The sequence below is a fragment of the Dromiciops gliroides genome, chromosome 6 (genome assembly GCF_019393635.1).
Source record: "Dromiciops gliroides isolate mDroGli1 chromosome 6, mDroGli1.pri, whole genome shotgun sequence".
Taxonomy (NCBI): Eukaryota; Metazoa; Chordata; class Mammalia; order Microbiotheria; family Microbiotheriidae; genus Dromiciops; species Dromiciops gliroides.
Window position 1 is genome coordinate 247,975,191 of NC_057866.1, and position 24,183 is coordinate 247,999,373.

General features: G+C 39.0%; 1 protein-coding gene and 1 pseudogene across 1 annotated transcript in view; one reads left to right on the forward strand and one right to left on the reverse strand.

Moving 5' to 3' along the window:
• Window positions 1–9,556: 9,556 nt before the first annotated feature.
• Window positions 9,557–10,112, reverse strand: LOC122732264 (annotated as a pseudogene).
• A 6,819-nt stretch (window positions 10,113–16,931) lies between these two features.
• Window positions 16,932–24,183, forward strand: part of GPRIN3 (GPRIN family member 3) — an 81,683-nt gene continuing 74,431 nt past the window's right edge. The window contains exon 1 of the mRNA XM_043971486.1: window positions 16,932–17,420. The gene's annotated coding sequence lies outside the window, so the exon portion shown is untranslated. The remainder of the gene's footprint in view (window positions 17,421–24,183) is intronic.

The following is a 24,183-nucleotide window of genomic DNA, read 5'->3' on the forward strand; positions in this document are numbered from 1 at the left end:
AGGGCTGCTATTACTCTCTCTCTCTCTTTTTTTGGTAAGGAAATTGGGGTTAAGTGACTTGCCCAGGGTCACACAGCTAGTAAGTGTCAAATGTCTGAGGCCAGATTTGAACTCAGGTCCTCCTGACTCCAGGGCTAGTGCTCTATCTACTGCATCACCTAGCTGCCTCTAGGGCTGCTATTTCTCTTCTCCTTAATATTCTCTTCTCTCTAGGATTCACTTACTAACTGTGTGACCCTAGGAGAGTCACTTACCCCTAATTGCCTAAAAAAATCCAGGGCCATCTCTAGTCATCCTGATGTGTATCTTGCCACTGGACCCAGATGGCTCTGGAGGAGAGAGTGAGGTTGGTGACTTTGCACAATCTTCCCTCACTTCAATTCAGTGCAAGTCATGACATCTGTCATGGTCCTCTTTGAAAACAAAGGACAAACAACAAGGCTTTTTGGAACACCGCTCTCACTTTGTTCTTCCTCCTATGTATCACACTACTCCTCAGTCTCCTCTACTGCATCCTCATGTGAGTCATGCCCTCTTACCCTACGTGTCTCATAGAGTTCTGTCCTGAGCTCTCTTCTCCTTCTAGAGTATCTCATCAGCTCCCATGAAAGAATTACGATCTTTAGGGTGGTGTTGCTTCAATCTCCTATCCTGCCGTAATCTCTCTGATGATCTTCAATCTTGCATCTCCAACTGCCTTTCAGGAATCTCTAAATGTATATCTAGCAGAAATTTGAAATTCAACATATCCAAAATTTTATTCTCCTCCCCAAGTCTTCCCCCACTTCTAACTTCCCTATTACTGATAAGGGCAACATCATTCTCCCAATTCCCCTAGTCTTGCAATTTAGGTGTCATTCTTTATTCCTCACCATATCTCATAACCCAATCTGTCACCAAGACCTGTCAATTTTGCCTTTGCAACATCTTTCAAATATGACACCACTCTCCTCTGACACACTGATACAAGTCCTCATCACCTCATAGGGACTATTGCAATAGTTTGCAGGTGTGTCTACCTGCCTCAAGTCCTTCCCCTCTCCAATCCATTCTCAATTGAGCCACTAAAGTGATTTTCTTAAAGCACAGGCCTGATCATGTCACCACCTCCATCCCATACTCAGTAAACTCTACCTTTAGTCTTTTGGTTTTTTTTTTGGTGAGGCAATTGGAGTTAAGTGACTTGCCCAGGGTCACACAGCTAGTAAGTATCAAGTGTCTGAGGCCAGATTTGAAGTCAGGTCCTCCTGATTCCAGGGCCAGTGCTCTATCCACTGCACCCACCTTTAGTCTTAAATACAAAACTTTCTGTTTATCATTCAAAGACTTTCATAATCTAGCATCTTCCCCCATCTTTCCCTTCTTCTTACATCTTATTTCCCATCACTCTTTCATTCAATTACACTGGCCAACTTGTTCTTCCTCGAACAAGATACTTCATCTCTCAACTCTGGGAATTTCTTTGTCCACCATGCCTAGAATGATTGCCTTCCTTCTCTTCATCAACTGGCTTCCTTCAAGTACCAATAAAAAGCTCATCTTCTATAAGAAGCCTTTCTCAACCCCTCTTAGTTCTAGTGTCTTCCCTCTGTTAATTATTTTCTATTAATCTTGTATGTAGGGGGAAGCTAGGTGGTGCAGTAGATAAAGTACCGGCCCTGGATTCAGGAGGACCTGAGTTCAAATCCAGCCTCAGACACTTGACACTTACTAGCTGTGTGACCCTGGGAAAGTCACTTAACCCCCATTGCCCCATTAATGAAACAAAACAAAACAAAACAAATCTTGTATGTAGCTTGCATACATACACACGTGTGTGTGTGTGTGTGTGTGTGTGTGTGTGTGTGTGTGTGTATATTTGCTTGCTGTTTGCCTCATTAGATTGTGAGCTCCTTGAGGGCAAGGACTCTCCTCTCTTTATCCTCAGTGCTTAACCCAGTGCAGTGTAAGAGATTAATAATTATTAATTGGCTGACTACTATTGGGGTAGTAGACATCTGAAATATTTCCTATTGTCACTAAAATGTCTTCATGATTCTTCTCAAAAGGATCTCATTTGCCATTTGGAATGGGGTTGTAAACTGTGTCCAAGAATGGTTGGAGTGTTTGTTTTGGGAATGGCCTGCTATTGTGGAACATGGAGGATGTGGGAGCAATAACACCTTTGCCTTTGACCTCCAAGGACCCAAATGTGCATCTCATTTTTTTTTTTTTGTGGGGCAATGAGTGTTAAGTGACTTGCCCAGGGTCACACAGCTAGTAAGTGCCAAGTGTCTGAGGCTGGATTTGAACTCAGGTCCCCTCCTGAATCCAAGGCCAGTGCTTTATCCACGGCGCCACCTAGCTGCCCCACGTGCATCTCATTTTGCTAATCTTCTCAAACCCTGGCACCTTCTGGTGTCCATGCACTTCTGGTGGTCAGAAGATTGATAGGAAGAGATTCAGTGGAACATTCTATAGAGGAGCTCCTCAACTAGTTCCTGTTTCAATTTCTTTGTACAATGAAATATGTTTTTTATTTTTTAGTGGGGCAATGGGGGTTAAGTGACTTGCCCAGGGTCACACAGCTGTCACACAGTGTCAAGTGTCTGATGCCAGATTTGAACTCAGGTACTCCTGAATCCATGGCCGGTGCTTTATCCACTGCGCCACCTAGCCACCCCCGTACAATGAAATATGTGACCAAAAAGTGAAATGAAGAGAAAGGGTTAGTCAGGTTGAAAGAAATCTTCCAGACATGGAGCAAGAGTAAAAAAAATTCAGTAATTAATAGCAATAATCCATTTTCTTTTCTATACCCTCTGAACAATATTGAAGCAGAGCTTACACAACTGGGTCTGGAGCCACATAAATTCAGTGTGGTAGAAAATAGGATGGAGTAGAGACATTGTAGGAGAGCACAGTTTGTTGAGATGTGGGATTTATGCATGTAGACCTTGGGAAAGCTAAAGTACCAAAACTCTGAAGATACCACTTGACTTGATGTTTAAGTGTATCACCAGTTGGTAGCAAAATTATATGCTCTCCTCCCTTGCTAGTCACTTCATTAATGATTAATTGTCAACCTACTTTTCATTTGGCTTGTAGAAAACAGGAAACAAAATAGGTGTGGGCTGCAACTGCTAAAGCAATCCTTTGTGTGTCACCTGGGACACCCCTTAATGTCACTTTTGCTATGAGGGTTTGTGAGGTTTTTTAACTGTTTAGATCAAAGATGATGCATAGAAGACAAAAAGAAGAATCCATAGATAACGTTATTTTTCATTTGTTAGTATTATTACTATGCAAGTTTTTTTAGACAAAAAAATGATATAGACATTTCTTTATCTTTTTTACATAATTTGCCATTTGTGTTTTCCACAAGTTCATTTCAGAGACTTTTCTTCTACTACAAAGGAATTTTCCTTTGAATATCTGTCACCAATTTAAAAATATTTAAAAGAAAACTATATGCAGATAAGGGGAATCAAAGCAGAATGATCATTTATTAAGCATACACATTGTAAGCGCTATGCTAAATGCTTTAGAATTTTCTAGGCTAAACCTCAACATTTGAGGGGCCCACACAATTTATTTTATTCCTTTGAGAAAAATCATGTAGACATTTTAGTGGCTTTAAATAAATCAAACTTAATGCTTCCTTTATTCTTTTAAAATATTTTTTTCTCAGTGTTGATCATTGGGTTGTGCCAATATAATAAAACAACACTATCAAATTTAATTTACAGATTTGTGCTATATCAATCAAACTACAAAAGGGAAACTTACAGAGAAATACAAAAGAATGATAACATTCACTCAGAGAAATAAAAGATCTAGAATATCAAGGGAAAAAAGGAGGGGGAAGTAGCATGTTTAAACCTCAAACTGTTATTATGTATTAATCATCAAAACTGTTTGATTAAAAATAGTAAAGTAGATCAATAGAAGAGATTATACAAGGAAGAATAACAAATAATTGAACTTAATAACCCAGTGTTTGTTTGATTAGCCTAAAAATATATATTACCCATTTGACAAGAATTACTAAGAGAACTAGAAAGCAGTCTGGCAGAAATAAGCTAAGAACAATATTGTCACCTTATCCCACAATAAATCAAAAATAAATGCATGACTTGAATGTTAAAGATCATTTTTTTAAATGGAAGATTTTTTTAAGAAGAGAAGCTGATCATAATAAACCTTTCACAACTTTGGGTAGGAGATCCTAAGAATATGCTAAAAAAGATTATTTCATTACTGTAGCTTTCTAACTGCTTTGTATCTGCCTTTGATTTCACCATTACAGGTAAACTCAGCTCTCTCACATACTTGTCAAAACAGAAGAAAATAAGGAATTTTCAAACTTTGTTTCTATCTTTACATTGTGTGCTATTTTATAATTGTTGTATTAATATATATATCTTTTGGAAATAACAAAGGACCTGGAATTATCATACCACCTATTATTCAGTATATTTATTTTAATCATATTTATAGTAACATTCACCTAAAATATCTTTCCTTTGCATATTTTGTAAATAGGTCTAGGGGCAGCTAGGAGGCACAGTTGATAAAGCACCGGCCCTGGATTCAGGAGGACCTGAGTTCAAATCCGGCCTCAGACACTTGACACTTACTAGCTGTGTGACCCTGGGCATGTCACTTAACCCTCATTGCCACGAAAAAAAAAACAAACCAAAAAATGCATAGAGCCAGGAGATAGAGTCTCATTTGTGGAACACAAAAAAAGTCAACAGTACTAAATGACAGAGTGTGTTGGCTTGAAAAAGGTGGAAGAAGACTGGAAATATAGGAGAGGGACAGAATCTGTTTGTTTGGTTTTTGTAAGTCAGCAAGCACTTATAGAATGAATTTGCAAATATATCTGTAAAAAACAAACAAACCGCAAATCGTATCTGTTCTTGGCCTGTGTTTCAAAAACTGTTGGATAAAATGGTTTCTAATTAGATACTTTATTAGATCTAATTAAAAACAGCTTTCCTTGATCTGGCATTAACGTTTTAAAATTGCAGCCTGGTGTCAAAAGAACCAAATCACACAACATTTCATAAGCATCTTGTTAACACTGCATCAGATTGTCTGAATGTGTTATTTGTATTTGGGGTTTCATTTTGTAGATGTTCTCCCGAGAAAAATATCTTAAACAAATTTGGGTATGAATAATCCAACAGATGACAGAGAAGTTACCAATTTAGTGTTTTTAATAAACTCTCAAACAAAAAAAGAGAATCTTTAGTTAAAAACAAATAATATGTTTAAAGTAATGAGAATTTTTCTTTGTCAATAAATAGATCAACTGATGAAAAACAACATACTCACAAGATCATCCTTCCAAATTTTAAACTGTACAGACCAAAATACATCTGATAGTGCTTTCTGTTCACAGTAAAATCAAAAGGGGAGGTGAGTAGGGGATGACAAGGAGGTGACAGGGGAATGACAGGTTATACAGTGTTTAAACAGTTTCAGGACTTCTCCAGGAGCAGGGTGTAGAAATGGTATGCATTCCCTTGTTTGCTAGAGAACCTGCAAATCAAGAAATATCTAGGGTTTTTTTTAAGGACCTTCACAAATGCAGATTAAGTAGTGGAAGAAGATTACTCATCTGATTTTTGCATATGCAGTCCTGTTTGGTCTTAACTCCATGGAATAAGATGACCCTTCCAGGACAAGCCAATCATCAGAAATCTCATTATGGTGTTAACTCTGCCTGGGACATACTCAGGACTTTTCCAACTCCCTCAGCCTCCCTCTGCCCTTTGACTGAAGGACTGGGGGGGGGGGGGCTTTAAACTCCACTCAAAGCCTTCCTTTACAAAGGGTTGAGCCTGTACTTCACAGTTTATTCCAATTTGCATCTGCAGCCCTGCTTAGTTTCAGGTTTACAGAACAAGATGGCCCCCAAAGGTATTTCCAGGTGTTCTGCTCATTGAATTGAACTGATTAGTTGTAACAGAGTTTTTAAGGAGTCCAAAATGAGAGCATTTCTCTTCTACCTGAAGCCCTAGTCAGTACTGATCTTACATTACACATGACTTTTCATAACCTTCCATGCACTTCCATATCGTTTTATATTATGGTTATTTGTGTATGTATCATAGTTCCTCGTTAGACTGTAATCTTCATGAAGAAGTTTTATGATCTTTTTCTTTCCTCTAGCATTTGTCTCAGGGCTCCAAATGTAAGTTTAGCTCAAATTGGGGATATCAAATTACAAGCTGGGAATAAACATGGGAATAATTAATAATAATGTTCAGAAGATGCCTTCTATGATTTTTCATTACATCTTTTTTTTCAGGGCAATGAGGATTAAGTGACTTGCCCAGGGTCACACAGCTAGTAAGTGTCAAGTGTCTGAAGCCTGATGTGAACTCAGGACCTTCTGAATCCAGAGCCAGTGCTTAATCCACTGCACCACCTAGCTGCCCCAAGTGCTCTGCTCTTAGAAATGGACAGGGAAGCTGAACATCAGAGCAGCTGAATGGTCTAAGACCATATGTGTGGAAGGTCCAGAACTTAAAGTGAGGTCCTGTGATCCCAAATAAAAGGCTTTATAAAGCACATTTTTTTTATTTTAAATTCATCTGATGCATAATAGATTTTGTTATAACCCCTCATTTTTATTCTCTGTGTGGTTCTGCTTTTTAGGTGTCTTTCTCACAAAACAGAGATTACAGGATTTTGTTTTCTTATCCAATTTGTCACTCTTTTTATTGAATTGTTTAATTTTTTAATTCAATAAAAATCATAGAACCCCTCAGTAAAAAAGAAAAAAGAAAGAAGGAAGGAAAGGAAAGGAGAGGAGAGAAGAGGACAGGAGAGGAGAGGAGAGGAGAGGAGAGGAGAGGAGAGGAAAGGAAAGGAGAGGAAAGGAAAAAGACTTTGGCAGAACCCTTGTAGCAAAATCCTTTAAAATTATTATATCCGCCAAAACAAATATTATTGTATCAATGACTATTAATCTACTATATAAGGTAAAGGGGGTGTTTCAATGTTCCTTGTAGCACAGTTTCAGAAACACTAGAATTCATTCATATTCCAAGTTATGATAATTGGGTTTATGTTTTCCTTCATTTGTTTCTAATATTGCTTTTTGTAAATTGAGATTGTTTTCTTTTTCGTTTGTAAAGAAAGTACTTGTCTTTTCAAATTTTTTTTCTTCAATCTACTTTAAGCCAACTCTATTAGCACAGGCTCTCTTCCCCTCACTCTCCCTTCTGTTTGTTACCCTTTCCTCTAGTTTTTGAGTTTAATTTTACTTTATCATTATGTAATTCTTCTCCTTTTTCTCCATGTAGTGATTTAAAATTCTCATTCCTTTTCAACTTCTTTTGTTTTTCAATTTGTTTTTCATTTTCTATGCCTTTTTCTAAAAGGATTTCATTACCCCATTCTCTTCATTAATTCTCTTCCTTCTGTGTCTATTCTTACCGTTTACTCTTTGATTCATGGACCTTTTACTTTTTTTCTTCCATCTTCAGTCTTTATGTTCCTTCTGGAATTAAAGTTTCCTAAGTAACTACTTTGGATATCTTCTTTTAAACAATTGCAATGTTACTGTCTTATAGATCATGCATTCCTCCCCCCTTTCTTTCTGTAGTACCTTACTCTTGGAAGTATCAATTCCTACAGGAGATAGAGAGAATAGAAGTATTGATCCATGGTAGAAAATTTCCTTTTTAATTGTACTGCACATTCTACCCCACAATCATTTTCTTTCCCATTTAATATGAAATCTCTCTATATTTATACCCTTCTATTCTGGATGACAGTTGCTGCCAGGAACTCTGATTCCCCTGAGGAAAATGCTTTCCATGAAGGCACAATACTCTCCTTAAGGTGGTGCAGCAAATCTCTTCAGATTATAACCTTTTTAAGGAGCCCAGTTAGAATAACAAAACATCTCTCTCTCCAAAGGAGCACAAAATTTTTCATAGTGGAATCCATAGTTTTCAGTGGAATTCTCACACTAAATTGAGATTTTCCCCTTACTTTCCTGCTATTTTAGTTCTCTCCTTTGTCATCTCATCCATTCTCCTGTCACTCCGCATCTTGCTCAAGGAGTTTTCACTTCATTGTTTATCATTGACTTCATTAGGGCATATCACACATTGTCTTCTTTTCTACTTTCTCTCTTCCCTCCTATTCTGCACATTAGTTCCACTAAAGTTGGGAACGGGGCTGGTTGTGAGGTTTATTGTATTCTTTTCAAGCTTCTTTCTCTAGCACCATTTAGTCTATTTATGTTGTTTCCATCTTTATCTCCTTAATCCAAGAATTATTTCTGCTCTACAAGCCATAAATTCTGATTTTACAATTATAAAATCTCTTTTGAACCATCATCCTGCTACATGCAGTTTTATGTTCTTTTGGGAATCCACAAGACTCTACCTCAGTGGTGTCAAACTCAGATAGAAATGAGAGCCACTAACCCATAAATAAGTATCTCCATGGGTCACATATTTGCTTAAAAAGACATTTTTAACATTATCTATGTTTTAGTATATTTTTATTTTGTTAAATATTTCTCAATTACATTTTAATCTGGTTCAGTACTCAGGAGAGTTATGTGTTTGATACCTCTGCTCTGTCTCATCAGATATTGGTTACATTTCCTTTGTCTTACATTATTTGTTTAGCATTGTTTCATCTCATCTATATGTCCAGGAAGCAATATTCTCTTCCATTTTTAATATATTCCTTTTTGGTTTATCTCAGAGCTTTTAATGGCATTTTCTTCTGCCTGGGATCTTCAGTGATTTCAGTCTTTTTTCCTTATTTCCCTATTGCTCATCTTCTGACTCCTTCCTCTTTGATTGCTGGAACTCAAAATTGTATCAGTCACACACACACATACTGGCAAATTTACCTTTCACCAGTCTCAGTTCCTACTTCAAATGACTTCTCAAACTCCCATTCCTCAAGCCCCAGACTTCAGGTGGGACTTTTGAGGAAGGAAAAAGGAGAGAAGAGAAGGTCAATCCACCTTTCTTCACCTCCTTCCCTCCAACCCCCCCCCCCATTATGTTCCAGGCTACTGGGCATAGAGAGGAATAGATGGAAGGGCATTCCAAGGAGGGAGGGACCAAAGGAAAATTAGGTTCCTGACAAGGAGAGGCCTATCCAGATGAGTGGTTTTCAAAGTCCAGCTATATGCACCATAGACCTCTCTATCAATTAAGTAGCAAGTTTTAGGGTAGGAGGAACAGGAAGAACATTCTTGTCCATAAGGACATTCTCCATCCCTGACATGTCCTCTCAGTTGGGGAATGAATAAAGATATTAAAAGGTTCAACTACCCACTGGTTTTGGTCCAGGAGAGGGAGATGATAGTGTGGGTGATCCAGTTTTGCTGACTGGGGGAAGAAGTAGTGTATTACAGCTAGTTCATGGTGAAAGGGCACTGACTTAGTACCTGTAGATCCACCACTGGTTAGAAAATGGAGACGATAAAGATTTGGGAACAGAAGGGGTTTGAGAGTTTCATGGTTTCCTGGGAACACCACTGCTAAAATATGTCAACCATTCAAGGGAGGATAAGGAGGACAGATGATCAGAGGATCTGGTATGGCTTTCCATTACCTGTTATGTCCACCTGCTGTACTCCATAGTTAGCGTCCATTTGTAGCCCAATGACAATGTTGCCTTCTTGCAGATGGCTGTCTGTAAAGTTTTAGTGTTTCTCCCTGGACTTTTAGGGAACCAGTTAGGATCTCCAGAGAAGAACTCATCACACCAAGCTACTGCCAGGCCACCAAGGTTCATCAGTGTCTGCTGCACACAGGCCATATTCTTTCCTTCTCAGAGGTCCCTTTTGATGTCATAGCACTCCAATGAATGTCTATAGGAATTAAGAAAACATCCAGATTTTTGAAGGCCATGCCTAAAACCTGGATCTTTTTCACTGGGCCCTGGATTTCAGGGTACAGACTACTAATGAGCTCACACAGGACCCTGTCATCCTTGAACTAGTTCTAGAAATTCTTTTGCCCAGACTTGGCCAGCCCAACATCCACGTGGCATTGTGTGGTAATCCACTGAATGAGAATCTGCTCATCCTGCTTCTAAATTTTCTTTACCTCATGGCTCAGTCCATAAACAGGTTCCATGATGGTCTTTCTGAGATAGTATTTGTTGATGTGTGTATCTTTACCACAGGGCAGCAGCTGGAGAGGGATTCCCAACATTTAAAAGGCTTTTTCAAGTCATTTTAAACATGGTGCTATTTTATATTTATCCTTCATAGCTCCTCCTTTCCTTCTGTGGTTCATACCATGACAACTTGAGTTGCCATTTGTATTTCTGTGTGAAGATCACATATTGAGGTGGCTATGTAGCTGGAATTGAGGTATGTTAAAAGACACTGGTCAGCTAGGGTGAACTTTTGTTTTGGACTCTTTCTGGCCTGGCTGGATTAGATAGTGAAGTTGATCTGCCCTGGGTCTCCAGGAGCCTGGGGACTTGGGTCCTCTCTCACCTGGAGCCAGAAGCTCTATGCTAAGAATTCATGGACCTACTATTCCTTCTATCTCTGTTGTGCCTACAAACTTGTGAGCTTTAAAAAGACAAGAACCCAAGCCACTGGGAACTGTCCAGTTCAGCAGTAGTAGAAATGTAGGCTTATCCCTCCATCAGCCATCCACATTTAGAAATTAATTTAGTAAGCTAAATGCAATATAGAAACTTTACTAATTTGGCGTCTATAGGCCAAGGTGGTATGGGGATAGTGTGTCCCTGAGGGTAGGAAGAATTTTTTGGAACTTCTTTTCTTACTATAATTTCATGGTAAATGTCTCTTTCTAAAAGCTAATTAATGTTAATTGGTTACATGAAACTAAGATGTTAATCACTGATGTTTAAAAATGGTTCAGCCAATGAAAATGCACAAAATCAGGATATAGAGTGTCATCTATGTGGAATAGAATGTAGGTCATTATAGCGCCATCACAGTTTGTAGAGATATTGAGTGTAAGAAGTCTGGAAAAGGAGAAAGGGGTCAAGTAGTAAAGAGCTTTAAATGCCAAACAGAGTTTTTATAGTAGATACTGGAAGTATTAGGGAGCCAGTAGAACTTATTGAATAGGTAGGTGACATAGTAACACTTGCATGTTCAGAAAATCCCTTTGGCAGCTAAATGAATGATGTATTGGAGCAGGGAATGACACAAAGAAGGGAGACCAAATATAAGGCTATTACAGTAGTCCATCTAGAAAAGGGGTGATGAAGTCCTCAAATAGGGTGACGGTCAACTCAGTGGAAAAAGGCATATACAAGCTATATTGTAGATATAGAAATAATAAGAGAGCAAAAGATTCAATATCCGGGGTGAGTAAAGATACTGAATTGAACATGACACTAAGGTTGTAAGCCTGGATGACTGGAGGATGGATGGTATACTCAATAGTAAGAGGTGAGAGGGGAGGGTTTGGGGGAAAGATAATGAGTTCTGGTTTGGATACGTTAGGCCTTGAGATGCTTATATTTTGAGGTGAAGTGGAATTAGAGTTGAGGAAAGAGAGTAGAGCTGGATCTATAAATCTGTGAATCACCTGTATAGAGATGATAACCTAATATATGGGGGCTGATGAGATCAACCAAGGGAGATAGTATAGACTGAAGAAAGCAGAAGGCCCAGGACAGAGGTTCTGGGGACACCAAAGTTAGTGAGTGTGACATGGAAGATCTATCAAAGGAGATTTAGGACAGGTAAGAGAGGTTGATGGAGAACTAGGGGAGAGAAGTGTTTTGAAACTCTAGAAAGGAAAGAGTATTTAAGAAATGAAGGTTGGGGGCGGCTAGGCAGCACAGCGGATAAAGCACTGGCCCTGGATTCAGGAGCACCTGAGTTCAAATCCAGCCTCAGACACTTGATACTTACTAGCTGTTTGACCCTGGGCAAGTCACTTAACCCTCATTGCCCTGCAAAAAAAAGAAGAAGAAGAAGAAGTGAAGGTCACCATTATTAATATTAAATGCTACAAAGAGAGCAATAAAGATGATAATTGAATAAAAGTCATTGGATTTGTTATTTAAGAAATAATTGGTAACAATGAAGAGGGCAGTTTCAGTTAAATGATGAAGGTAGAAGCAGAGGGTTAAAAAGAGGAAGAAGAGAAGTGGAGGCACTTAGTGTAGTTGGCTTTGTCATGGAGAAGGGAAGGAGAGATATGGGATGATACATTGTCTCCTTTTTTGTTGTCCTTCAGTCTTAGAATCCACATTGACTTTAAAGCAGGAGGACCTGATTTTTGTCCCAACTCATAAACCAGTGGGTTGGTATGTAGGTTCAGCTAGAGTAATGAGATTGGCTGGAGGAGGAGTTGTAAGTGAATGCCTTATGAGTTATTTTTGACACTTCTAAAAGAGAGGTGAAGGGACAATATCTATGAAGGCAATTAAAGAGAAATTGCTTAGAAGAAAGAACTGAAACGTGTTGCCTTTAGAAGCTTTAATTCCTCGAGGAATTGTTTCTGTTGTTCAGTCATTTTTCAGTTATGTATGACTCTTTTTTGACCCCATTTGAGATTTCTTGGCAAAGATGCCAGAGTAGTTTGCCATATTCTTCTCTAACACATTTTACAAGATAAAGAAACTGCAGCATATAAGGTTAAGTGATTTGCCCCGGGGTCACATAGCTAGTAAGTGTCTGCAGCTGGATTTGAACTCAGGAAGATGAGTCTTCCTGACTTCAGGTCTTTCATTCTATCTACTGTGCCACCTAGCTGCCCCACCTTCAGGAATACAAAGAAGTTTAAACAAAATGTTACATAAACAGTGGAACTTTACTTTATCCCTTATCTTATTGGAAAAACTTCTCACTCATATTCAAGCCTGTCAGTTACCCTCCACCTGGTGTAGCCCATCTGCCAAGATGCTTTATTGGGGGTGTAGTTACTTCACATGTTATAGCTTTTTGGAGCCATGGGTGAAAGTTGAATGCGAAGTAGACACCAAAGGTGGATGAGCAGGTCTGAAAAGCACTCAGCAAGCCCTCATACCAGAGGTGTTAGTAATCCTTGGACACCCTATACACTGCTATAGAAAGATAGATTCTAATGAACCTAGGGAAAGGTCTACTTAATCCAATATTTCCAAGTGTAAATCCTTCCTACTTAACTAAAAATTCTAACTATAACAATAAGATGGAAGGAAGGAAAGAAGGAGGGAGGGAGGGAAGGAAAGAAGGAAGGGAAGGGGGAAGAAAGAAAAAGAAAGAAATCAAAGGATCAAGCATAGGAAAGAGGAAATAAAACTATTGCTTTTATTGTTTTGTTTTGTTTTGCTACAGGTGGCATGTTGTTCTAAAGAGTCAACCAAAAATTATTTTTAAAAATTAATGTCTCTAACAATATTGTAGAATATAAACCAAATCCATATAAGTCATCTGAATTTCTGTATTCAACAAAAATGTTGGAAGAGATAGGAGAAATTTCACCAAATTTGCTACAGAAACAATAATATATTGAACAGATTATCTACCAAGACACATAAAGGAACTATATGAATACAACTATGAGACAATAATAGTCCATGTAATCTCTGGAGATCTTTACTTCAATTCCCATTCTCACTAATGTGTTAAAATGTAAGAATTAGCCCAGTTACATCTCCCTCTTAGAATTTCTCCTTTGCCATTGACTTCTTAACCATGTTTAATAGTTGAGTATCATCTTAGCCAGATTTAAACAACTTTTAAAAGTGAATATTTACTAATGTCTTATATTAAGAATAGTTGATGCAAACATCTCCCCCAAAGTCTGCAACACATCCTCCTACAAGTACATATAGATTCCAGGGGAAAAGTGGACTCAAGCTTAGAGTGCACATATGGTAAAGAATTCTCTTTGATGTTTGAAGTTGGTTTTGAGAAGTCTTTTTCTCACTTTCATGAATTGCTCAAAAAGTTCCACTAAAGCATGATTCATTTCTTTGCTGGACTTCTTACACGAGCATGAGTTGATATATGCTTGACTCCTGATGATTCAGTCACTGCTGCCAGCTCATCTGAGATATTAATGTATAAAACAGAGATGGGGGGAAACGGGAATTCCAATATCCTCCAGACCCTTTGAATCCATAAAGTCCTTCTCTGGTCAAAGTGGGAAGGGGAACGAAGCGTGGCCAAAGTTGAGACCTCTCATTCACGCCCTGAGCTATTCTTCTTCAGTGTCACACCATCCACACACTTCAATGTGTGGAAAAGCTCCCATCCCAACTAACTTGATGATTTTACACAGGCCCCAGGTGACGTCATGAAATCCCATAGCCAGTTAGAACAGATCTCCATTTCACTTAGCTTGAAGTCTTTTGATTGATTGATTGCAAGTTAAGGAATCAGGTTAAAATTAGGTAGGGGTGGTTTTGACTTCACCCTTACACAGTCTTTAAAGAAATAAAGATAGAGCTAAATAATTAGAGAAATATTGATTGCTCGTATATATGTCACGCCAACAAAATTAAAATGGCAATACTGCCTAATTAGCTGTAATGAATACCGCCATCAAACTACCAAAGAATTATTTTATACATCTGGATAATCATGAAATTCTTCTGAAAGAACCAAAGATCAAACATCTCAAGAAAACTTGTCCCCCCCCCAAAAAAAAACTATCAAAGTATGCATTCTGTTTGAATCAGCAATACCACTTGGGTCTATATACTAAAGAAATAAAAGAGGGCATCTAGGTGGCGCAGTGGATAGAGCACCGGCCCTGGAGTCAGGAGTACCTGAGTTCAAATCTGGCCTCAAACACTTAACACTTACTAGCTGTGTGACCCTGGGCAAGTCACTTAACCCAATTGCCTCACTAAAAAGAAGAAGAAGAAGACGAAGAAGAAATTCACAGAAGAAAAGAGAAGGAAGGTCTGGAAAAAAACAGAGGCAAATACGGCTGCTTTGAAAGTTGTGTTGAAATTATTATGTGTGTGTTGTTTTTTTTAAAGAAAAGCCATTCATACATAATAGAAATCTGTAGTTTCATGTGTGATCTTGTTTTTTCTGTTCTCCTATGTATATAGTAATACCTCTTTTAATTGTAAAATTCTGATTAAAAATATAAACAAAAGGGAAAGGGAAAACACTGTATTGCCCAAGTGCATCTTTGGATATGTTAACTGAAAGTTTGTCCTTTTGAGGAGATAAGCTTCCCTTTATGTCTATTTTCACTCCTGTTGTTTATTTTACATTTATTACTTTAAAAAATATTTTTAAGACCTCACATTCACTAAAGCAGTTCTGAAATACTAGGATAATCCTTATTTCTTTGTAAAGTCTAACTGATATTTAAACTCTTGAACTTGGGTACTGTTGAACTGGGGGAATACTCAGGAGGCAATTCCCCAAGGATGCATTGAAAATCCATTCTCTGGTTAGAAGTTTATCCTCTGACACCACACCACCTAGGAAATATCAGCTTCTAGGCAGGAAGTTGGCATTCGGCAATACTGTCAAATTACATCTCTCTTAGTCCACAGAAGCAAAAAAAACCCCTTTCTTCCACATTATTCTACAGGTGCTCTATTCATGTCCAGGCCTCTATGAGCTGGGAAAGAAGTGATATACACTGCCTCTGTTTCTTCCTCTCTAAAATGGAAATAATAAAACCACAACAACTCAGGATTGTTGTTAAAATAAAATAAAATATAATAAAGCCCTTTGCAAATCTTTAAGCTTATATACATGAGCATTATCAGCATCTTCACCATTATCATTATCATTATTTAGTGAGGCAGCCAAGTGAACTCCACATTCTCAATGGCAAGGTGCCCATCAGATGCCTTCAAAGAGACTCATACCCTATAATCTCAGTAAGTTAATTGGGGACACTCATCAAATTACTTCCCTGATAAAACCCATTCATCTATTGAATACTGAAAGAGGTAAGAAATAGGTGTGTGTGTGTGTGTGTGTGTGTGTATGTATGTTTTCTCAAAAGTCAGTTGGGGGGGGGGCGGCAGCTAGGTGGTGCAGTGGATAGAGAACCGGCCCTGGATTCAGGAGGACCTGAGTTCAAATTTGACTTCAGACACTTGACAGCTGTGTGACTCTGGGCAAGTCACTTAACCCCAATTGCCTCACACACAAAAAACGTCAGTTGGAAGTCTTACAGAAATCTTAACTTCAGAGATATTCCTTATGTAATAAACATAACAACAGGTTACAGTTGGTTAATCAGAAAACACTATGTATCCTCCAGGAGAACCAGATCTGCAGACATCTGGATCTTGCAGCAATCCTTTCATCCAGGAGTGATTATGATATTGCTTATCAAAGCCATCTAAACTCAGCACTGCAGTGTAGGTGAGTAATAATTCACATTTATACACTTCTTCAAGCGCATTCTTCACAACGACCCGGTGAGATCTTAATCCTTATTTTATAGACTAGGAAACTGAAGCTCAGTAAGCTTAGCCCGACATGCCTATCTGGAATTCCGACCCAATTTTCCTGACCCCGGGTCCAACACTGCTCCCCCCAACCTGCGGCCTCTCTAGAGTTTCCGTGCACAGGGTGCTATGAGAAGTATCCTGCCTGCTAGAAAATCCCAGACATGAAGTCTGGAGACAGAAAGGAGGTGGCAAAGGACGGAATCCCTGCTGAGGCTGTCTCTGCCCCTTTGTCTCTTACAACCACACTTTTGGTGGCTGTCACAGGTCCTTTAACCACGAACCCGAGCGGCTGCTGTTGGAATATCGGGAATAAGACTCTCGGGGAAAGAAGAAGAAAGAACAGTCTGGGGAAGGGTTTAGCTGGGAGGAGGAGCCTGCCTTTACCTCGCTGGCCGGCAAATGTTCCAAATGCTCTTGACTAGGCGAGTTCAACTGTAGGACAGAGGGAGGTGGGGGGGGGCATCTTATGGGGGTAAGGTGACGAGGTTCCTGCCAGGTGGATCTGGAGGCGGGCACGTGGAAAATCCACCTCTGCGCTAATTCTGTGCGGGAAAGGCGGAGGGAGGCAAAGGGAGCTGGGAGCAGCCGCAGCCTCACCCTCGGTCATTTCAGTCGCTGCATGCCAGGCTCTGACAGCCGATGGGAACCCCTCCCCACAAACGCACAAAGGCGCACGCACACACACGGGCACACACACACACACACACACACACACTCCCGAACCTGCAAGAGCCAGCCTTGAGCCTTTCTGCCATTGGAGCCACGGCCCCCTACAGGACGCAAGGGGGCAGCTTCCCCAGTTCCAGGGAAGCAGGTGACCTGTGGCTGTGCGGGATGCCCCCCCTCCTTTATTAATGGGACTCACGCGCGGCTCCGCATTTCAGCCTGTGCTATCTCGGAGCTTGCTCCGATCCCATCTTCTACCCAACACTCAAGGGCAAGGAGTAGTGGCTGCGGCTACCAGGTGATGAATTTCTCTGCAAGGTCATTGCTTTCAGTCTCCTGCCTTCTTACTGGCTTTGAAAAAGGTAAGAAAGAGGGAACGTTCCCTCCCCTTTGTTCCTGGAGGAAATTTATATATCCACAGTGTGCACACATTGTGTGTGTGTGTGTGTGTGTGTGTGTGTGTGTGTGTGTGTTTGTGCGCGCGCGCCCGCGTGCCTGTAAGGAGAGGTGTGTATTGTGTGTTGCAGTGGTGGAAAAGCGCATGTGACTAATGGGATCTTTTTCTGCCTTTAAAGCAAATTGCGGGTCTGTGTTTTTCTCCCCGGAGTCGGGGATTGTTTAGGAGGAGAAGATTGTGAAACTGTTCTGCAGGTAAACTTTGGAACCACATGAGATCAGGGTGCCAGACACAGGCTGTAAAGTGTCCTTTGGAGACGGCTTTTGATAAAGCTTTTAAGAGAATTGTAAACCAAAAAGTACAATGGCAGAGGCTGATTTTTTGTGTTCTCCAGGCCGATGAAAAAAATCTTGGGAAAACTGAGGCCTCATCACTACATTCAACAAACGTGAATAGACCCCGGCACGTTTATTAGTATGATTTATTATCACTGTTGCCGTTAGTATCATTCATTTTAGTATTATTTTGAAATGGTTGTAAAAGGTTGAAAAGGACTCCAGGGGAGGTATCTGAAGAAGTGTGAGCTTTTTTGCTGTTCAAGGTTAGGGATATGAATTTGAAGAATTCATGATGTGTAATGTGGAAGGGAAAAATACAAATGCAATAGGAAGAAAGAAATAGAACCCTGGAGTGGTTATTGACTCTAGAGACAGACTCCATTTTTTTCTCCTCTAAAATTCTTTTCCAGAATTGCAGATACTACATTGACATATTTTTCAAAATCTTTTTCTAAGCAAGCTCCCCCTTATTCTCATTTTTTTGTTTCAATTCTAGAAATCTGAATCATGGCAGGACTTAAAGAAACTGAAGTGTTCGCATCCACTAGAAAGGTTTTGAGAGACATGTAAAGAAAGAGTTTATAAACTCAACCATATGAAATACTTACACACGGTTTCTATGAGCTTTTTGTTGTCACTTACACCTATTTTAGGTTTTTCACTATTTGGGAAATGGGGATACAGATATGAGTCAATGCAAAGGGAATAAAAACTGTTTTTTAAAAAGAATTACTTAAAAAATTTAAATCTGTAAAAGACAGAAGTTTGTATCTCAATAGGCTCTTTTCAGATTGACTGTACAAAACCAGTTTAGATGGTCTCCGTGTGTGATTGGTTTACTGTCTAACAATGAGGGTCAGGATAAAAACATTTGTGGCTCCAAGTATTACATTGTATGAATGGGTTTAGGACAGATATATGGAATAGGTGGGCTCTATAGACAATATGTGTATGGTCAATTTTCTTGTATTTTATTTTATTACTTAAAAGGAATATTTGGTAGGAGGAAAATACTTGTTAAGAAGGAAGTAGATTTTGCTTTGACATTGCTGAAACCTTACCGTGATTATTATTAAAATTCTGAATGCAGAGGTTGTATGAAAACTAAAATGACATATACATGTGGGTTTTGTGTAGTTGAAGTAAAGAACTAAGGTAATTGAAAAAATAATTCAGGCTAAGCAAGCCTCTCTTATTTCACTTATATGTCAGGCTTTGGATTTTAAAGAATGTTTCTGAGACTCATAATATGTTGGGTTTTTTAAAAATTTTCATAATACTTCTGAGATTTTTGCCCCATATTTTAAGTTTAAATGTCAACCATACATTTAATATAATTTAATTGAGAGAAAAAAATTCTGGATTCTTTTGTTAGCAGTGTGACCTCAGGCAGGTCACTTAACTTTTCTGCTTCTGGACCAAATGAAGTGGCTGGTGATAGAGTGATCGCCCCTTTATTTTCTCACCAACTATGCCCTCTCAAACCATAGTCTTTGCTCCTATGATATGCTGCTAAAAAACCAACATGTGTATATGAACAAAGGTGGAAAAAAATCTTGGGAGCTGCACTGACTGGGGCCACTATAAGTTTATGTTACGTAACCTCAATTGGACTCTCAGTCTCGCTAGACAATCTTAGCGTTTACTTACCAACTTATTCCACTCTTCACAACAGCTCTTCCAAACTTTTTCATTCCTCCTGAAATTTTGAGGGTTCTCCCTACCCCACCCTCTAAACTGATAAACCTGCTTTATTTTCCTGGAAAAAGAGGACATTTGCTGAGGGCCTCTCTTCCCCTCTGCCTCATTTCAGATAAGTGCCTTCTGCCACTCTCTCTTCCCTCATCTCTGTCTCAAAGTTCATTTAAATGATGCTTCATAGTTCTAAATTCTATGATGGGTGTATTTTGGTATTTGTATACCTCTGTACCCTTTGGCGCTTCCTGTCAGAAAAATTACAGCCTAATGGATAAACCAATAAAGTCCAGGTTAGGTTAGCACATTTCAGCTCTAGTTTACATTTAAGCTATATCTCTCCATCTAAAGTGAAGCTAAGCAAATTCTCCAACTAATTTCAACAGTAAGTAGCTAACCTGGATAAATTATTTTAAGTATATAATTGTCCTTTCATCTATTTTATTTGCTTCTGTGACACTCATCACCTACTAGGTGGCTGTATTCTTTGGTCTTGGAAGCTCATGAAACTAACAATGACAAATGTTGGTACCTAGGTGGAGGGACAACTATCACCTTGGGCAAGTCACTTAATTTTTGTGTACCCTGGTTTCTTCATCTGTAAAATGTCTCCTACGACAAGGACTGTTGTGAGAATAAACGCGAGAATGTGAAATTTGAGTTTTAAATAAACCTATAGCTCTTGGATTATTCTGATTAGTTCACATGAGTTGATAAAAAGATGTGCAAAAAAGTATATTCCTAGCATTTAATAATTGCACATAGTTTTCAATTTCCAGAAGCATGGCAAGTGAATGAAAACAAATGAAAACTGAAGATAACTTAGGAAATTGAAAACTAAGACTGAGGGAAAATGTTTAGGACTGACCAACATGAATGTTGATAATTGATCATGACATGTTAATTGAACACTGTGCTCACCACCCCATTTAGAATTTGTGATAGAGAAAGAAAGCTGGGAATAGTATGATAGTCATCCTAGATCTTAAGAGAGAAGATTTCAAAGGGTTCAGAGGAAGGACATGAGTAAGGTCATTAGAAAGGAGGAACTGGGTCCTTCTGACCACTCACCTTACATTTCATGCTCTGCTTGTCTCTAGCTTCTGTTGAAAAGAGGAGAGGGACCTTTCACTTAATGATTAACAAACTTCCTATACATTGATCCTGAAACCCATCAGTCATATTCCAAACCCTATTCTCCAAACCCCACTCCCCAATTCCTTATCCCTATGCTCCTCAACCCACCTACCCAGAAGTCCCAACCAAATGCTACCTATCCCTTCCACTATGGCCTCTGGAATGCCTACTCCTTAGACAACAAAAACCTTGCTTTCACGTTTGGTCTTTTCTCACTCTTCTCATCTTCTGGCTGTCATTGAGACCTTGCTTTCCCCTGATGGCATTGCCTCTTTGGTCATCCTTTCCATCACTTACTATACTGTCACTCATTCTCTTCAGATTACTGGTCCAGGTGGAGGAGTTGGAATACTTCTTGCTTCCCCATTGCTACTACAGGTTCTCTCCCTAGTATTATAACTCACTAATATCTTCTTTGAAATCCATACAATCTATATCTACAACCCAATTAAAATCCTGGTAGCTATTGTCCATAGAGCTCCAAAACAATCCCCTTCCTTCCTCAATGAGTTTTGTACCTGGCTTACAATTTTTTCTTCTCCTTAATTTCTGTCTCCATAGTGGGGGATTTCAATATACTCCCTTATATGCTCTAACCTCACAGTTTCACAACTTACTCATTTTCCCTGACCGATTCCTCCACTCCATCTCAACCATATACAAAGTTGGTCAAAACTTTGGTCCTAACATCATGTACAAATGCATCCCCTTCATGTTTAAGAGCTCTGAAAATCACCTTATCTAAACACAGTCTACCTTTCCACCTCTCCCTCTGCCTTCTCATAACAATCCCTACTCTTTGACCACGCTGTGACCAATTCCTTAACCCCAGACCATCATCCCTGCACTAGCCAATCTCTTGTCTTTTCCACTTTTGACCCCTTAGTGAATCAGTTCAATTTTACACTGTCCTTTTTGTTGCCTCTTTATTTTATTCCCAATTATGCCCTCTCAAACCTCAGCCTTTGCTTCTGTGATGTGTTGCTGAGGAACAGCACATCTATAGGAGCAAAGGTAGAAAAAACGCATTGAATCATGCTGACTGGGTCCACTAACGATATGTGTTACATAACCTCATTTGGGCTCTCAATCTTGCTAGACAATGCTTCTAGACTTATCAAGTTTTCTCACTCTCCACAACAGCTCTTTCAAACTTTTTCATTAATCCTGAAAGTTTGAGGGTTAACTCTCAACTTAACCTCTAAACTGAGAAACTTGCTTCATTTTATTGAAAGCAAAATTTAGGTTATTTGCTAAGGGTGCTCTCTTCTCCCCTCTGCCTCATTTCAGATAAATGCCTTTTGCCACTATCTCTGTCTCATATGAAGATATGGCCCTGCTTCTTGGGAGGGCAAACTCCTTCACCCGCACAAGAGATTGCATTATGTCACATCTCCTCCCATAGGACTGCTCCCTCTGCTCCCTCTCCACTCTCTCATTTATCTTTAATCTCTCTCTATTGGTTCCTTCCATACTGCTTACAAACAACCCTATGTATCCTCTATTTAAAAAAAAAAACTTCACTTGATTCTTTCATTCCCATTAAGTGTTATCCCATATCTCTTCTGACCTTTGTGGATAAACTCATTGAGAAGGTCACCCATAAGTGTCTCCACTCCTTCTCTTCTCCTTCTCTCCTTAACTCTTGACAATCTGGCTTCTGATCTGATAATTCACCAAAACTGCTTTCTCCAAAGTTACCAATGATCTCTTGATTGTCAAATCACCCTCTTCTCCTTAACACTCTGTTCTCTCTTAGGTTTAGGGGACACCATTCTCTCCTGGTTCTCCTCCCACCTATCTGATGGCTCTTTCTCAGTCTCCTTTGCAGATCTTCATTCAGGTCATACTCACTGACAGTTGGTGTTCTACAGGGCTCCATTCACATCTCTCTTCTGATCCAATGACATTGGCCTTTTCGCTGTTCTGCAAACATGACACCCCACCTCTCAACTCAAAGGGTTTCTATGGCTGTCCCTTATGTATGGAACACTTTCTCGCCTTTTCTCCTTCTCTTTGCTTCCCTTGATTCATTCAAATCTCAGCTAAAATACTACCTCTTAAGTCTAATTCATTGCTTATTTCCTATCTATCCATATATATGTATGTGTATGTGTATGGGTGTATATGTATGTGTATATATATACATACACACACACACACACACATATATATATATATATATATATATATATATATATATATATATATATATATATATATATAATCTTGTTTCCCTCATTAGATTGTGAACTCTTCGAAGCAGGGACTATCTTCTGACTTTCTTCATATCTGTAGTGCTTAGCAGCTACGTGCCACACTGACCCTGAAGTCAGAGTTAAAATTCAGCCTCAGACACTTGACAGGCTCTGTGACCCTGGGCAAGTCATTTAACCCCAATTGCCTCAAACATCCAGGGCCATCTCCAGTCATCCTGACATCTATCTTGCCACTAGACCCAGATGGTTTGGGAAGGGAGTATGAGGCTGGTGACTTTGCACAGCCCTCCCTCACTTAAATCCAATTCACTGCAAGTCATGACATCACCGCATGTCATGGTCCTCTTCGAGAATGATGGACAGAAATGCAACATGTGCTTAGCACAGCACCTGGCACAGAGTAAGCACTTAATAAATGCTTATTGACTGATTGAAAATGGAGGCAAGCTTTGAGAGGAAATGACCACTGTATCTTAGAATTTGTGAATCACAGGAAAGGAAACCTGGGAATATTAAGATGTGCAGCCTAATTTAAAAAAAAAAAAACAACACCAAGATAGGTGTGATCTTGTGGCCTAAAATTCTAAAGAGGACAAGAGGAGCTTAATATGGAGGGATAGGAAGTTCTCAAGAATGAAAAGCAGAAGACATTAAGAGAAACAATTGCAATGAAGAAGAAAGGAATAGTTGTCTAATGTGACCCAGGTGGATTCTCATGGAACTTCCCAACCAACTTAGATTTTAAAAGGGAATGTATAGAAGACAGAAACAAGGGATTGTAAAAAAGGTTGAATACAAAAGAATGGCTTTATTGTATAAATAGAGTGACAGGAAGCTGTGGATAATGAAAACATTTTGTTAATCAAAAATTCATTATATTGGAAAAAAGAAAAGAATATTAAAAAAAGCTTACTGTTTAAGGTGGTTGGGATGATAACTGATACTAGAAAGAAGATGGAGCTGTCCAATTCTTATTTCACTCCTATTTCTCTATCAAGGAAAGTGATCTCTGGACTGGAATAAAAGAAATGAAATGACTAATAGGGACCTTATACCCAAGATAAATAAGGAAATAGTGAGAGAGTACTTAGTTGCCCTGATTAAGTTCAAGTCACCTGATCTAAATGAAATCTGTCTGGCAGAACAGAAAGAACTGACATATGTTTATCATTGTTAGTGATCTTAGAACCATATTGGAGAACAGAGATACTATAGGACTGCAATAAATGCTGACCCTCGGTTTCATAAAATGGAAGAGAAGAGTAATTGAAAAATATAAACCTACAAGATTAACTTTGATTCCTGCTAAAATTCTAGAATGTTTAAAGGTATGATTGGT